The sequence below is a fragment of the Ranitomeya imitator genome, chromosome 1, assembly GCF_032444005.1.
Source record: "Ranitomeya imitator isolate aRanImi1 chromosome 1, aRanImi1.pri, whole genome shotgun sequence".
In the NCBI taxonomy this organism is placed as follows: Eukaryota; Metazoa; Chordata; class Amphibia; order Anura; family Dendrobatidae; genus Ranitomeya; species Ranitomeya imitator.
In genome coordinates this window covers 225,026,775-225,043,477 of record NC_091282.1, presented here as the reverse complement: position 1 = coordinate 225,043,477, position 16,703 = coordinate 225,026,775, and the positions used below count along the sequence as shown (strand labels likewise).

The 16,703-nt window shown below is 47.1% G+C and overlaps 1 protein-coding gene across 2 annotated transcripts in view; it reads left to right on the top strand.

Annotated features, from left to right (window-relative positions):
• The window catches only part of OSBP2 (oxysterol binding protein 2), a 387,724-nt gene that overhangs the window by 265,764 nt on the left and 105,257 nt on the right, over positions 1–16,703 (top strand). The window lies entirely within an intron of this gene.

Sequence of the window (16,703 nt, the reverse complement as noted above, 5' to 3'; positions counted from 1 at the left end):
AATAATTCTGATCACATGAACGTCATTGCAGTGGGGGGGGGGGGTGTATATCAAGATAGTGAATATAATTTGAACTCTTCATAGAAGATGTACATACCCTACACTTTGCATGGTTGGGATATAAGGGCCAAGAGCATGAGCTCTCCTCCCATCTATGGTAATAGGGATGGCTGTAAGAAATTTCTTCTTGTTCACTGTTATGTCTGTGAAAAGGAGGTGCTCTGCACAGCTTGTATGGCCCTAATCTGAGCTGGTTTTCTATATGACAAAGGCCCTAAAGCAACAGCACGCTCTGAGTCTAGTGGGCTTTTGCCTTTTGAGAAAACAATACTTTTTACACAATTTACAGATGTTGCTGAAGCAGAGAAGCTTGTGTTGAACATATTTGTTTTTTTTTGTAAGGATAAGAGATTATCCACAATTGCTGAGCACACTTATGGTGATCACCTGGCAAAATCATATTGTTTGGACTTGAAGGGAACCTGCCTTGAGAATCATGCTGAATCTTGAATCATGGCTCATCAAAAAAATAACCTAATACCTCTAAAAAATACCTTTTATTAATTTGTGATTAAAATACCACACTACAAATGTGAACCAGACGAAAAATTAAAAAATTTAAAAATTGCTGATCTGCAGGTTGTATAGAAACTACGACAACACCAGTATAACCAGGCCTAATTGACCCTAAATAACCCTAACTGAGCCCTTCCTAGCAGCGGAGGTTGGCACCCTCTTGGACGCAAATGGCGCCCCCGCTCATCGGTGGTTATAACTAATGTGGAGCAGTATGTGTGTCCAAATGGAGAGACACCGTAGAGTGTGCAAGGTACATACATTTAGGGCGCCTGCGTGGAATGATGCTTTGGGGAATTAGTATTAGAGTTCCTTTTGCGCAGGCGCCGAAAGGGATGATGACGTACAGAGACAAAGTAGATAGAGCGACATGATGCGGCGCAGGCGCTGTAATATAAGAGTCTGCTCAATAGATGCTGCTTAGTTGTGGGAGGCGGCATCTGGGAGACGAGAGAGGCACCCGCAGGGCACCTGCGCGATATTATGCATTGAAAATCACTTGATGTGCTCCTACACACACGCGCCGTAAGGGATGACGGCGTGTGGGCGGAGTAATCTGCTAGTGAGGCGGCCAGAGCACCGCAAATGTGGCGCATGCGTTATTGGATTGTTATCTACCCTACCCAAGGCCACGCAACTACGGGAGGTGGCATATGTTCATGTGACAACCCGGAAGTAGTAGATGTCCTGAAATAAGACCTCTACTGATGGGAGTAGAAAACATGACATGCTCAATCCTGATAATGAGGACAATTTTAGAGTATGTCTGTGTGGTGGGCTTTTCCCTACAGCTTGGTCTAAGTATCCTGCGGTCCATATAAGGACGCTAGACCTATAATCACTCACACCTGCAACCAGGCGTCATCTGAAAACCTGATGTTCTAAGGGAACAGTGAAATCACCATTTGCCTCCTGAAGAACTCGTATAATGGAAGGGAAACACGTTAAGGCAATGAAGGCAACAAGGATAAAGCAGAGGCGATGCTGATCTAGTGCACCGAAGCTAAGTTTGTCTAGAAAATTTCAGTTTGCTGACATGTTTGGGCATAGTGCAATAGAGGGGTAGGCTGTCACATTGGTATACAGCAATATTGCATGGGGCGGTTTATGTGACCTACTGTAATGATATGGAATAACATTACTAGAATACAGAGAGAGGTTGAGGGGATGCTATATCTATGGGTTCCATTTATACCCCAGCTGTTTGACTGCTTGTTGTGTTAATAAGCCCTGCACAAATTTTGATGGTGCGGATCTGGCAGAAGCAACGCTGATCCAAGACGTATAATACAAATTTTATTTTTCACATACTTATCAGTGTACTGATCTGTTTGGGAACGGTGCAATATAGTAAAGACACCACTATATATTGTAATTTGAGTGGGTATTTTGGTGGTCACCAAGTGGCAGCTCACCATAGAAGATATTGTGTGTATATAAATTCCTTTCCTCCCCTCCTCCTTTTTCCTGCCCAATTTGTTCCCCTATCTTTCCAAATACTATTATCTCAAGTTTGGAACCCAAAGGGTATGTTAATGGGTTATTTAGGGTGAGCCGTCGGGGAGCGAGGGCGCCACTGGCATGTATTGGGTTAGGGTGCCAACCTCCGCAGTCAGGAAGGGACTCTGAAAATAGGGACAGTGGAGGGTAAGGACTAACACTATTTCCCCCCCTCATTAAAAGGAATAATAAATGACCACTCAAAATGAAGAGCATTACTATTTGATTTTCGGCTACTTCCCTTTTGGCCCTGGTGGCAAAAGACATTATTATTAAATACCTACTGGTTATCTCTGATTTGGACCTTTATAGGTTTTCATTAAAGTTGTGCCATAGGTGTTGGCTTTCTTCTGTGGTACATCTACCTTAGGGTCTTCTAGGGAAGAGAGGGATAGCCACCGATGAGCGGGGGCGCCATTTGCATCCAAGAGGGTGCCAACCTCCGCTGCTAGGAAGGGCTCAGTTAGGGTTATTTACGGTCAATTAGGCCTGGTTATACTGGTGTTGTCGTAGTTTCTATACAACCTACAGATAAGCAATTTTTTAATTTTTAGTTTGGTTCACATTTGTAGTGTGTGGTATTTTAACAAATGAATAAAAGGTATTTTTTAAAGGTATTTTGTTATTTTTTTGTTGTTGAGCCATTATTGTTACAAATTCCTATTTAATTTGATTTATAATTATTCTCTGAATCTTAAATCAGACATTATTGCAGCCTTGTATGTTCTGTCCTGTACTACTGTATCATTTCAGAGAACATAAACTTTGAAAAGCTGGCCATGGAATATTCGCATTAGATAACTAGCCCAAGAGAGCAGTCCCTGCCAGCTTCTCATCTCTGCGCTCCTCTAGATTGACAAATCTCTCCTTATGTATAGACTTGTCATTCTGGGGTAGTGGACCATAGATAATCCACCAGGATCAATATCTTGGATTAGTTATTTGATACATAGTCCCCCACTGGCTTTGCTTTACGCTGTGACGGTCTTTGGTAAGGAAGTGGGGCCTCAAACTGTCCCTGGAACTAGGACCCTAACTATCCCTGTCCCAGGGGTACTCTTGAAGGTAGAGAGGCCCCAGTCTCCGACCTTACTATGTTCCTGTTAAACCCTGATCGGTCCCCTCCCCAACCCCATGAGGCATGGGACAGAAATGTAATGTAAACAAGATACAGACAAAACAGGGATAGCAGAAAACCTCTATCATACAAAAACATAAATCAACAATAGGGAGGAGGATAGGAACAGGGAGGAATAAACTAAATAGGAACAGGGACCAGAAGATAAACACACACCTACTACAGCAAACCACAGAAAACTTCTACAACAACTCTACTGCAACCACTTAGCTTTAGCACACAGCACAGGAAAACAAATATTTTACCTGTAGGGACAAAAAGGTCTGACCAGTTTATATAGGAAGAGGTAATGACCAGATCAGAAGCAACTGAAATGGAGCTGCATGTTTATGTCCAGCATAGAATGGGTCATTAACCTCTTCATTGCCAGAAGAAACTAAATCCATTTAATATTGGATACAAATCACCCAATATCTAAAGAAGACCTGTGATTCATTACCTGACTTGACAGTCTAACTCCAGGTCTTCCGGTGGCAAAATGTATTTAATTCATTAAAAGGAATGCTATTTAGAGTTAAAGGGTACCTACGCTATTTTAATATTTGAACTGTGTGACAGCGCTTATAACACACTAAGCGGATCGATGTGGGTCGAGGTCTGAGACTCTTACCGATCACTCAGAAAACTTGTTAGATGTGTGCTGCTGGAGAAGGAGTGCTCTGCTCATTCACGAATATGCACTCACACAGAGCGGTGTCTGGGCTCACAAAAAGTCTATTAACTCGTACACTCTTCTGTGTGCACACTTTTGCAGAGGTAGAACACTCCTGCATCCCGAGCAGTGCACATCTTGCAAGTGTTTTGACCAGTCAGTGGGGGTCTCAAGATTCAGACCTCACCGATGTGCAGGGCGGTTCCTGATCTGTCATATATTAGAAGAAAATAAAAATAGGTCTAACTATTTATTCTTTTCATTTATTTTCTTAAACCGGTTAAATGGCCTTGTAAAATGTGGGCACATGCCCCTCTTCTGGGGATAGGGATAGTGATCTATTACAGGTAAAAAACATAAAATAGTACAGCATGTCTGTTAGCGGATTTAGTAGCTGTTTATGCTCTGTTCAGTTGATTATAACTGTATGGTCATTATGTTTTCAAAGGACCGATGGGAGAATCTTTTATTTGAATGTTGCTAATTAAATTTTGATTATTAATCCCTTAATGACCGCCGATATGCATCAAAACGGTGGTTGCAAACAGGCCTTATTTCCACATCAGAAATAAAGGTGTAGCGCCCCCCAGAATCCAAAAATCTCTGGGTTTTCTGCTACTGGGGGTAACAGAGACCCTGGAGAACACGATATCAAGGATGGATTTTCCAGTCCCTAATCACATGATCGCTGTTATTCAATAAATAACGGTGATCAAGTGAAAAAAAAGGGGCCTCTGTAAAGAATGATCTATAAAAATAATTTCTCTCTTTTGATGCAGTGATCAAAAGCCAGTAAGGCTTATGGTTGGGCTAAGGGTTTTTTTTTTCAAAAGTACAAAAAAAAAAAAAAAAAATGACGACTAGTGTTCAGTAGGGTTGAGCGAAACGGATCGGACAATTTCAAAAATCGCCGACTTTTGGCAAAATCAGGTTTCGTGAAACCCGACCCGATCCCACTGTGGGATCGGCCATAAGGTCGGCAATCTTCGCGCCAAAGTCACGTTTCGTATGACACTTTAAGTGCCATTTCTCAGCAAATGAAGGAGCACGCAGAGTGTGGGCAGCGTGATGACATAGGTCTCGGTCCCCACCATCTTAGAGAAGGGCATGACAGTGATTGGCTTGCTTTCTGCGGCGTCACAGGGGCTATAAAGGGGCGTGCACGCCGACCGCCATCTTACTTCTGCCGATCTTAGCATAGGGAGAGGTTGCTGCAGCTTCATCAGAAGAAAGGATATAGTTTCTTTGTCCACACTCTTTTGTGTGCAGCAGTCCTTTTTATTGCTGCCATACTTGTCCTTTGATCATTGTAGGGAGATTGAAATAGTACTACAGCCCTTGTATTTTTTTATATATCTGCCAGCCACGTTCTGCCACTGACATTGTGTAGTGTAATACACTGGGCCTGTTTTTTGCTGCCTTCTCCCCCCAAAAAAGGGAGAGTTAAATTGCCCACAAGTTTCTATACGTCAGTTCTGTTGGTCGTATATCTGGCAGCCACGTTTTGCCACTTACATTGTGTAGTGTAATACACTGGGCCTGTTTTTTGCTGCATTCTCCCCCCCCCCAAAAAAAAGGGAGAGTTACATTGCCAACAGGTTTCTATATGTCAGTTCTGTTGGTCGTATATCTGGCAGCCACGTTCTGCCACTGACATAGTGTAGTGTAATACACTGGGCCTGTTTTTTACTGCATTTCCCCCCCCCCCCCAAAAAAAAGGAGTTAAATTGCCAACAAGTTTCCATATGTCAGTTCTGTTGGTGGTATATTTGGCAGCCACGTTCTGCCACTTACATTGTGTAGTGTGATACACTGGGCCTGTTTTTTGCTGCATTCTCCCCCCCAAAAAAGGGAGTTAAATTGCCAACAAGTTTCTATATGTCAGTTCTGTTGGTCGTATATCTGGCAGCCACATTCTGCCACTGACATTGTGTAGTGTAATACACAGGACCTGTTTTTGGCTGCATTCTCCCCCCAAAAGAAAGGAGAGTTACATTGCCAACAAGTTTCTATATGTCAGTTCTGTTGGTCGTATATTTGGCAGCCACGTTCTGCCACTTACATTGTGTAGTGTGATACACTGGACCTGTTTTTTGCTGCATTCTCCCCCCCAAAAAAGGGAGTTAAATTGCCAACAAGTTTCTATATGTCAGTTCTGTTGGTCGTATATCTGGCAGCCACGTTCTGCCACTGACATTGTGTAGAGTAATACACTGGGCCTGTTTTTTGCTGCATTCTCCCCCCAAAAAAAGGAAGAGTTAAATTGCCCACAGGTTTCTATATGTCAGTTCTGTTGGTCGTATATCTGGCAGCCACGTTCTGCCACTGACATTGTGTAGTGTAATACACTGGGCCTGTTTTTGGCTGCATTCCCCCCCCCAAAAAGGGAGAGTTACATTGCCAACAAGTTTCTATACGTCAGTTGTGTTGGTCGTATATCTGGCAGCCACGTTCTGCCACTGACATTGTGTAGTGTAATACACTGGGCCTGTTTTTGGCTGCATTCTCCCCCCCAAAAAAAGGGAGAGTTAAATTGCCAACAAGTTTCTATATGTCAGTTCTGTTGGTCGTATATCTGGCAGCCACGTTCTGACACTTACATTGTGTAGTGTAATACACAGGGCCTGTTTTTGGCTGCATTCTCTGTTGTGAATTCTGCTCTTGGGTTCCCTCCAGTGGTTGTAGGTGGGAATGCAGTTGTCTCTGACTCGCAGTCCTGGCCAGGTGTATCAGATGATTACAATTCTGACTGGGATATTTAGATGTGCAGGATCCTTTAGCCCTTGCCAGTTGTCAATGTTCTTTGTGATGTATTGGATCACTTTCTGGCTTCTCCTGCTTGCTGCGAAATTCAGCAAAGATAAGTGTTTTGTTTTTGTATCTGTGGCACACTGCTGTGTGCTTGTTTCAGTTTTATTCCTGCTCTGTTTGTAGGATTCACTGGAGTTGCAGATATACGCTCCTACATCTTTAGTTAGATGTAGGAAGTTTTTTGTATATTCTGCTGTGGATTTTTTTAAGGGTTTTAATACTGACCGCACAGAACTCTGTCCTATCCTGTCCTATCTAGCTAGAGTGGCCTCCTGTGCTAAATCCGGTTTTTCTGCCTGTGTGTTTTTTCCTTTCCGACTCACCGCCAATATTTGTGGGGGGCTGTCTATCCTTTGGGGATTTTCTCTGAGGCAAGATAGTATTCCGATTTCCATCTTTAGGGGTATTTAGTCCTCCGGCTGTGACGAGGTGTCTAGGTGTGTTAGGTACACTCCACGGCTACTTTTAGTTGCGGTGTTAAGTTCAGGATTGCGGTCAGTATAGTGGCCACTTTCTCCAGTGAAAGTTCTCATGCAGCTCCAAGGTCACCGGATCATAACAATTCTCCCCCCCAAAAAAATGGAGAGTTACATTGCCAACAAGTTTCTGTACGTCAGTTCTGTTGGTCGTATATCTGGCAGCCACGTTCTGCCACTGACATAGTGTAGTGTAATACACTGGGCCTGTTTTTGGCTGCATTCTCCCCCTAAAAAAAGGGAGAGTTACATTGCCAACAAGTTTCTATACGTCAGTTCTGTTGGTCGTATATCTGGCAGCCACGTTCTGCCACTGACATTGTGTAGTGTAATACACAGGGCCTGTTTTTTGCTGCAGTCTTCCCGCCAAAAGAAGGGAGATATAAATTCGCCAAAAGTAAATATACACCTTCTACCTTGCTTAACAGTACCATATAATGGTTGTTATTTTGGTAACATTTCCCCAAAAAGGAGGAAGTCTGATGGAAGAGGCCGTGGGCGCTCATTGCCAGCTGGTACTGCTGGTGGTGGTGGTAGTGGAGCATCTGGTGGTACTGGGAAAAGTAAGATAGCACCAAAGGCTGGAGGTGTTGAGCCAGCGTCATCATCTGGCTACACAAGGCCTTGAAGGCTCCCTTTTCTTGGAGTTGGAAAACAGCTTTTAAAGCCGGAGCAGCAGGAACAAGTTTTGGCTTTCCTTGCTGACTCAGCCTCTAGCTCTTTCGCCTACTCTTCAGAAGGTTCGAAATCTAAAAGCAGCGAGTCGTCAGTGGATGCTCCCGGTCAGGAACAAGTCGCTTCCTTGTGTCCTTCACCCAAACCAAAAGTGAAGGATGCGGCAGGCAAAACTACAGTTTACTCCATGGAGCTCTTTACACATACCGTGCCTGGGTTAGAGAGGGAAATTGTTAAAATCCCATTACAAGATGAATCGGACATGGAGTGCACAGATGCACAGCCACAGCTAGATTATTATGCTGTTCCATTGACTCAGATCACTACATTGCCCTCGCAGTGTACTGAGCCAGAATCTGACCCTGATGAGACTATGGTGCCCAGTCGCGAACGCTATAGCACCTTACACGGTGACACCGAGGACGTTGCACATGACATTGAAGAGGAGGTGATAGATGACCCAGTTGTTGACCCAGATTGGCAGCCATTGGGGGAAGAGGGTGCCACTGCCAGTAGCTCAGAAGCGGAGGAGGATGATCTGCAGCAGCCATCTACATCGCAAAAGCTGTCATCTGGCAGGCCAGCATCAGGCCAAAAACATGTGTCAAAAACCACACCAGGTGTAGGACAGCGTGGCCATCCGGTGACAGTAGCACAGCGTGCAAAGCCTGAAAAGGTATTCCATAGTAAGACGAGTGCAGTGTGGCAAATTTTTTAACAAAGATCCGAATGATCAGTCCAAAGTTATATGTAAGAAATGCTCCAAGACCTTTAGCAGAGGGAAGAATGTTCTAAATTTAAATACAACGTGCATGCGTAGACATTTAACCAGCAGGCACTTGGAAGCATGGACTAACTACCAAACGTCCCGTACCGTTGGTGCACCTGCTCATATTGAAGCTAGTCAACAACGCAACATTGCTTTTCTCACTGGAAGCCCACCGGTTATGACACCACCAGTAGCAAATGTGGAGGTATTGTCGCAAGGCCAAAGCAGTCAAGGAATCACAAGGTTCTTGTTGGAAACACTGTAGGTAGGCCCACATCAAGAATACCATCACCAAGTTTCTCTCAATCTGCCATGTCCACCACCACCCCCGCTAGTTCCACCATATGCAGCTCTCCAGTCCAGCTCACCCTACAAGAGACTCTCGATAGGAAAAGAAAGTACTCTTCCTCTCATCCGCGTACACAGGGTTTGAACGGCTACATTGCTCGACTAATCTCGTTAGAGATGATGCCCTACTTGTTGGTTGAAAGCGAAGCTTTCAAAGCCCTGATGGCCTACGCAGTACCACGCTATGACCTACCCAGTCGACACTTCTTTGCGAGAAAAGCCATCCCAGCCCTCCACCAGCATGTCAAAGACCGCATTGTCCATTTACTCAGGCAATCAGTCAGTAGAAAGGTGCACCTCACAACAGATGCATGGACCAGTAGGCATGGCCAGGGACGTTACGTTTCTATCACGGCGCACTGGGTTAATGTGGTGGATGCAGGGTCCACAGGGGACAGACATAGTGGGACAGTTCTGCCTAGCCCACGGTCTAGGAAACAGTTGGCTGTAGGCGTTCGCCCCCCCCTCCTCCTCCTCCAGAAGCGAAAGCTCGTCAACAGAGCGTAATAGCACGACCACTCCATCCGCTGCTGCCAGTGTTGCACCCGAGGTGTCCCATTATCGAACAGCTTGTGGTAAGCGTCAGCAGGCTGTGCTGCAAATGAAGTGTTTGGGCGACAACAGAGACACCGAGGAAGTACTGGTTGAGTACTTGCAGCAAGAAACTGAGGCATGGCTGGGCAGTGTACATCTTGAGGCAGGCAAGGTAGTCAGTGATAACGGAAGGAATTTTAGGGCTGCCATAGCCCTTTCAGAACTGAAAGACATACCTTGCCTGGCTCACACCTTGAACCTGGTGGTGCAGTGCTTCCTGAAAAATTATCCGGAGTTACCAGCCCTGCTCCTGAAGGTGCGCAGACTTTGCTCGCACATCCGCCGGTCGCCCGTACACTCCAGCCGTATGCTGAACCATCAGCGATCGCTGAATATTCCCCAGCACCGCCTAATAATCGACGTTGCAACAAGGTGGAACTCCACACTGCACATGCTTCAGAGGCTGTGCGAACAGAGGCATGCTGTCATGTATTTGTGGGAGGAGACACATACTCGGGCAGGTAGTTGGATGGCAGACATGGAGTTGTCTGGTGTGCAGTGGTCGAAGCTCCAAGACCTCTGTCAAGTCCTTCAGTGTTTTGAGGAATGCACATGGCTGGTCAGTGCAGACGACGCCATCATAAGCATGAGTATCCCACTAATGCGTTTGCTGTTGCAAAGTTTGACGCACATCAAGGAGCAGGCGTCTGCGGCCGAGGAGAAGGGAAGCCTTGATGACAGTCAGCCATTGTCTGCTCAGGGAAGTCTCCGGGACGAGGTGGCGGATGAAGAGGAGGAGGATGATGGGGATGAATATTTATGGGACGAGGATGCTACTCAAGGGGCAATAGAAACTGGTGGCATTGCAAGGTCAGGTACAGGGTTTTTGCGGGTCACAAGTGATGTAGATTTTCAAGAAAGTGCTCCTCAACCCAGCACAAGCAGTGTATTGAAACCTGGAACTTTGGCTCACATGGCAGAGTATGACTTGCGTATCCTAAAACGGGACCCCTGCATTATCAAAATGATGACCGATGACGATTACTGGTTGGCCTGCCTTCTGGATCCACGATACAAAAGCAAATTACAAAATATCATGCCACATGAGAACCTTGAGCAAATATTGGCTACCAAACAAGTAACTCTTGTAGACCGTTTGTTTCAGGCATTCCCAGCACACAGTGGCGGTGATAGTTCTCACACGAGCTGTAGGGGGCAACATGGCAGAGGTGTTAGAGGTGCACAAAGCCGAAGTGGTGTTGGACAGAGGGGATTTATGACCAGGTTGTGGAGTGATTTCGCAATGACCGCAGACACGACAGGTACTGCTGCATCGATTCAAAGTGACAGGAGACAGCATTTGTCCAGTATGGTTACCAACTATTTTTCCGCCATTATTGATGTTCTCCCTCACAGGTTATTCCCCTTTGATTACTGGGCATCTAAACTAGACACCTGGCCCGAATTGGCAGAATATGCATTACAGGAGCTCACTTGCCCAGCTGCTAGTGTGTCATCAGAAAGAGTCTTCAGTGCTGCTGGTTCAATACTGACCGAAAAAAGGACACGTCTGGATCCCCGAAATGTTGATGATCTAACCTTCATTAAAATGAACCAATCATGGATTTCAAATTATTTTGCACCACCTTCCCCTGCTGACACGTAGCTTGCCTGAAAAATGTCTTGCTTTTGGCCTCCTCTTACTGACTTCTCCAATTCCTCCATTTGCAGCTGCTGAATGTCTACCATAGGCCATTTTTATACCTCCCTAAATGGGCTGACTCCCTCCACAGGGCCGTGGTCACCATCTGGCGCAAGCCCCAGTGCGAGTGCTGTTTGCCAAGACAGGTGGGTGTGCCCACTCTTGGGCTATGGCACTGGCACAGGGTCCCACATAGTACAATGAAGTGTCTCTGACGGTGGTGGTGCACAACCAACGTCAGACACACCGTCGTAATATGAGGGGCCCTGTGCCAGTACCGCCGCCCACGAGAGAGTGTTCCCCCCCCAGCTCGAACTGTGCTCCACCACTTGCAAAACTTACCTCTCCCTGCCCCACGACTGTGTAGTCTGTGCTGTTAAATCCTTAAATGGCACTGCCATTACAAATTTGTTGCAATGATAGATGATAGTTAAATATACAGGGGCCCTGGCCTCCATTTAGACCCCTTAATGCTTTGCGCCAACTACCACTGTCTGCAACTCTGCAGAGGAGCCCACCCCTGTACCTCGCTATGCCACCAGTTTATTTATGACCAATTCATTGGCTGACATTTTGCCAACTTTAGTATTTTGGCCTACTAACTGTGTCACCCACTTATAACAGTTGTCCTCCGCTGAACAAACCTATGCTACCTGTGTACTCCTGTTACCAATTCTGAACTGCATCTAGCCTACTTACTTATTTGTGCCTAGTAACTGTGTCAGCCTCTCATAACAGTTGTCCTTCCACGCTGAACCAAGGTAGGCCGCCTGGTTAGTCCTGCTAGCAGTTTTGAACTGCATGAAACCTCCTTTTTTATGTTAGGCCTCTGTCTGTCTGTCTGTCTACTCCACACATTACAACTGTCCTCCCCTGAAACAAGCTAGGCCGCCTGGTTAGTCCTGCTAGCAGTTTTGAACTGCATGAAGCCAACTTTTTTTATGTTAGGCCTCTGTCTGTCTGTCTGTCTGCTCCACACATTACAACTGTCCCCCCCCTGAAACAAGCTAGGCCGCCTGGTTAGTCCTGCTAGCAGTTTTGAACTGCATGAAGCCACCTTTTTTATTTTCGGCCTCTGTCTGTCTGTCTGTCTGTCTGATCCACACATTACAACTGTCCTCCCCTGAAACAAGCTAGGCCGCCTGGTTAGTCCTGCTAGCAGTTTTGAACTGCATGATGCCACCTTTTTTTATGTCAGGCCTCTGTCTGTCTGTCTGTCTGTCTGTCTGATCCACACATTACAACTGTCCCCCCCTGAAACAAGCTAGGCCGCCCGGTTAGTCCTGCTAGTAGTTTTGAATTGCATGAAGCCACCTTTTTTTATTTTCGGCCTCTGTCTGTCTGTCTGCTCCACACATTACAACTGTCCCCCCCTGAAACAAGCTAGGCCGCCTGCACCTTTTTTTTATTTTAGGCCTCTGTCCGTCTGTCTGTCTGCGCCACACATTACAACTGTCCTCCGCTGAACAAAGCTGAGCCTCAAATTTCATCCAGTGTCAGATATTAAACTGCATTTGGCCTACTTCTTAGGTTGGGCCTACAAATCGTGTGTGCCGCTGCTTGGTGTTCTCCACTGACTAAAGCTGAGCCTCAAATTTCATCCGGTGTCAGATATTAAACTGCATTTGGCCTACTTTTTTGGTTGGGCCTACAAATGGTGTGTGCCGCTGCTTGATGTTCTCCACTGACTAAAGCTGAGCCTCAAATTTCATCCGGTGTCAGATATTAAACTGCATTTGGCCTACTTCTTTGGTTGGGCCTACAAATGGTGTGTGCCGCTGCTTGGTATTCTCCACTGACTAAAGCTGAGCCTCAATTTTCATCCGGTGTCAGATATTAAACTGCATTTGACCTACTTGTTTGGTTGGGCCTACTAACGGTGTCTGCCGCTGCTTGTTGTCCTCCACTGAACAAAGCTGAGCTTCAATTTTCAGGCTTTCAGCCTATAGAAAGTATTAAACTGCATTTGGCCTACTTGTTTGGTTGGGCCTACTAACGGTGTCTGCTGCTGCTTCTTGTTCTCCTCCACTGAACAAAGCAGTGCCACCTGTTTACTCCTGTTACCAATTTTGAACAGCATTTATCCTACTTTTTTATTTTAGGCCAACTTATCTGTCTGCGCCACTCAGTACAGTTGTCCTCCTCCACTGAACAAAACAATGCCGCCTGTGTACTCCTGTTACCAATTTTGAACTGCATTTAGCCTACTTTATTATTTGGGCCTATATCTGTGTTTCCACCTCATCCTGCCCATTGTCCAGCCACTGCTAGATGAGTCTGCTGGTACATTGACCCAGACCACTACATTCCCCTTGCACTCTACACAGCCAGAATCTGACCCTGCTGAAAGTCAGGTTCCCCTTCCCGCATACTATACCACCTTACACAGGGACAAAGAGGAAGGTGCAGATGAAAGTGCAGGTTCCTTCATCAGGTGGGGGGCATACTCATTGGCACTGGCACAGGGCCCCTCATTGTACGCAAAAGTGTCTCTGGCAGTGGGAGGCGCCGCCCGCCGTCAAACACACCGCCGTACTATGAGGGGCCCTGTGCCCCTGCTTGCTCAGGATCGCAGCACTTGAAAAGTTGAAATACTTACCTCTCCCTGCTCCACCGCCGTGACGTGGTCCGCGTTTCCTGGGCCCACGAAAAACTTGAGCCGGCCCTACTCCCCCCACAGAGAGTTACTGCTGCTTCTTCAGCTTCTGCCATTAAAGCCAGTGCTGGTCAGCAGCGAGCAGACTTCTCTGGGACTAAGTCCTTGTCTGCACACACTGAGCATGCCCAGGGCAAGATCTCCCGTTGGAGATCGAGGGTCATGTGCTCAGGCCCTGCAGCACATTCCATTGGTCCTCTTGGCAGGTCTTGGAAGGGCAAAGTTTCTGTGGCCACTTCCTGTGCTGCAACTATATAAACTGCGCATGACCGCACGGCCATGCGCTAGTGTACATTTGCATACGTGTGTTTGTTGTGAGTGCAAGTCGTCCTTGGATACCCCTTCCCTATTGAATGTCTGTTCACGGAAGGTGTATGGTTGCTATCTAGCGCCCGACTTATCCTACAGCACTAATCACACATTACAGCGTCCAGTTTCTGTGACCCACAGTACGGCGCCGTGCACTTCCTCTGTGCTTTCCTTACCCAAGCCTGGGTGGTTAGTGGCGTTCGTCAGTGCGGCACCGCATGCACTCTTGTGCCCTAATATTGTTATTGAGCTTCCTTACACAACCAGTTGCGGTGTTGTGCCAGCAAGGGTCTAATCGGACTTCAATCCTAGTTGGGATTGAGTTTGCTGACTACTTGCTCGCGCTCTATGTGCGGTACCGCGATCCTGTGACGCAACAGGATCGCTTCCTTCACGCTGAGTGAAGTCTAACCCACGTGTGTATACTCATGAGTACCGCCATATAGTCCGTCATTACTTGGCAGCAGGTTCCATCTCTGCACGGTGGACCCCGGGCTGCGAACGCACCATACTCTATCTGTCTCATTATTTGGTGCGTTCCGCTAGCCCTAACATTACACTAGCGCCAGGGTCTGGCTAGTAATGACGGACAAACAGCAATCCTTGCAGTATATCCAGCAGCTGGAGGGTAGGTTGGCGGCTCTTGAGAGCGCAACCTCAGCTGTGGATGTTACCGCAGTTGCTGTACAGGCTGCTAGCGTGGCTGCAGCAACCCTGTCCATTGCCACCCCTGCTCCGACATTTTCTCGCCTCCCGCTGCCAGAAAAATTTTCTGATGATAGCAAATTTTGTAGGGGATTTGTGAGTCAGTGCTCTATTCACCTCGAGCTCCTGGCTGCACGTTTTCCCACAGAGCGGGCTAAGGTGGGATTTATAGTGTCTCTCTTGTCGGACAGGGCGTTGGAATGGGCTACGCCGCTGTGGGAGCGTGGCGATCATGTGGTGCAGAGTGCTCCGCTGTTTCTGAGCACTCTGAAACAGGTCTTTTTAGGACCTCAAGTCACCCATGATACTGCGCTCCAACTGCTGGCATTAACTCAGGGTGAGTCCTTGGTCAGTCATTTTGCCGTCCAGTTCTGCACTTTAGCTTCTGAGCTGGATTGGTCGGATAAAGCTCTTATCCCCATATTTTGGAGGGGCCTGGCTGACCACGTTAAGGACGCTCTGGCCACTAGGGAGATTCCTGCCACACTGGAGGAGTTAATAACTGTCTCCACTCGAATTGACCTCCGTTTTAACGAGCGGAGGTTAGAGCGAGCCCAGTGTAGGCAGAGGTTTCGGCTGGCTCCTACCTTCGCCAAACCTCTGGAATCTCCGGTCCTGGTTCCTGAGTCACATGAGGCCAGGGAAGTGTCACAAGCGGGATCTAAGTCCCGGACCGCTTGTGCACTCAAGGTCTGTCATGTTTGCCAGCAGTTAGGACATCTAGCCACCAGATGTTCTCAGCGGTCGAGGAAACGTCAGCGTCTAGTGGTAGTAGGTGGAGGTACACTAGACATGGCGACATTTGCCTCTAAATTGTCCTTTAAGGGGACAATTACTATAGGCTCATTCTCCCACTCGGTAGAGCTCTGCGTGGATTCTGGGGCGGAGGGCAATTTTATGTCTTCTGCCTTCGCCCAACGTCACGCAATACCCCTGGTTATGCTAGCTCAACCAGTAACGGTACGAGTGGTGAATGGGTCGACACTGCCCTCACAGATAACACACCAGACCATCCCTTTTACAATGTCCATGTCGCCATCTCATCAGGAGATTATATCTCTGCTCGTCATTCCTGAGGGAATTGATGAGGTCCTTTTGGGAATACCTTGGCTACGGTACCACTCTCCTCATATCGAGTGGTCCTCTGGCAGAATCCTGGGATGGGGCGAATCTTGTGGGGGTAGGTGTCAGAGGGAGTGCGTTCAGGTTGCTACTACAGAGGTACCCGCAGATCTTTCCTCTCTCCCCAAGCAGTATTGGTCTTATACAGACGTGTTCTCCAAAAAGGCGGCGGAGATCCTTCCGCCCCATCGCCCCTATGACTGTCCTATTGATCTCTTGCCTGGTGTTGAACCTCCCCGGGGTCGAGTCTATCCGCTATCTCTCCCGGAGACGGAGGCAATGTCACAGTACATCCATGAAAATCTGGCAAGAGGATTCATTAGGACGTCAGTGTCACCTGCTGGGGCAGGGTTCTTCTTCGTGCAGAAGAAGAATGGGAAATTGCGTCCATGCATAGACTACAGGGGTCTTAACGCCATCACCGTTAAAAATAAGTATCCTTTGCCCTTGATATCTGAGCTCTTCGATAGGCTTCGGGGAGCAAGGGTATTTACTAAACTAGATCTGCGGGGTGCTTACAACCTGATTCGCATCCGTGAGGGGGACGAATGGAAGACGGCTTTTAACACCAGGGATGGGCACTATGAATATCTGGTGATGCCCTTCGGGCTCTGTAATGCCCCAGCCGTTTTCCAAGACTTTGTGAACGATATCTTCCGGGATATGCTTTCCACCTCGGTCGTAGTCTATCTGGATGATATTCTCATCTACTCTCCAGGTATTGACTCCC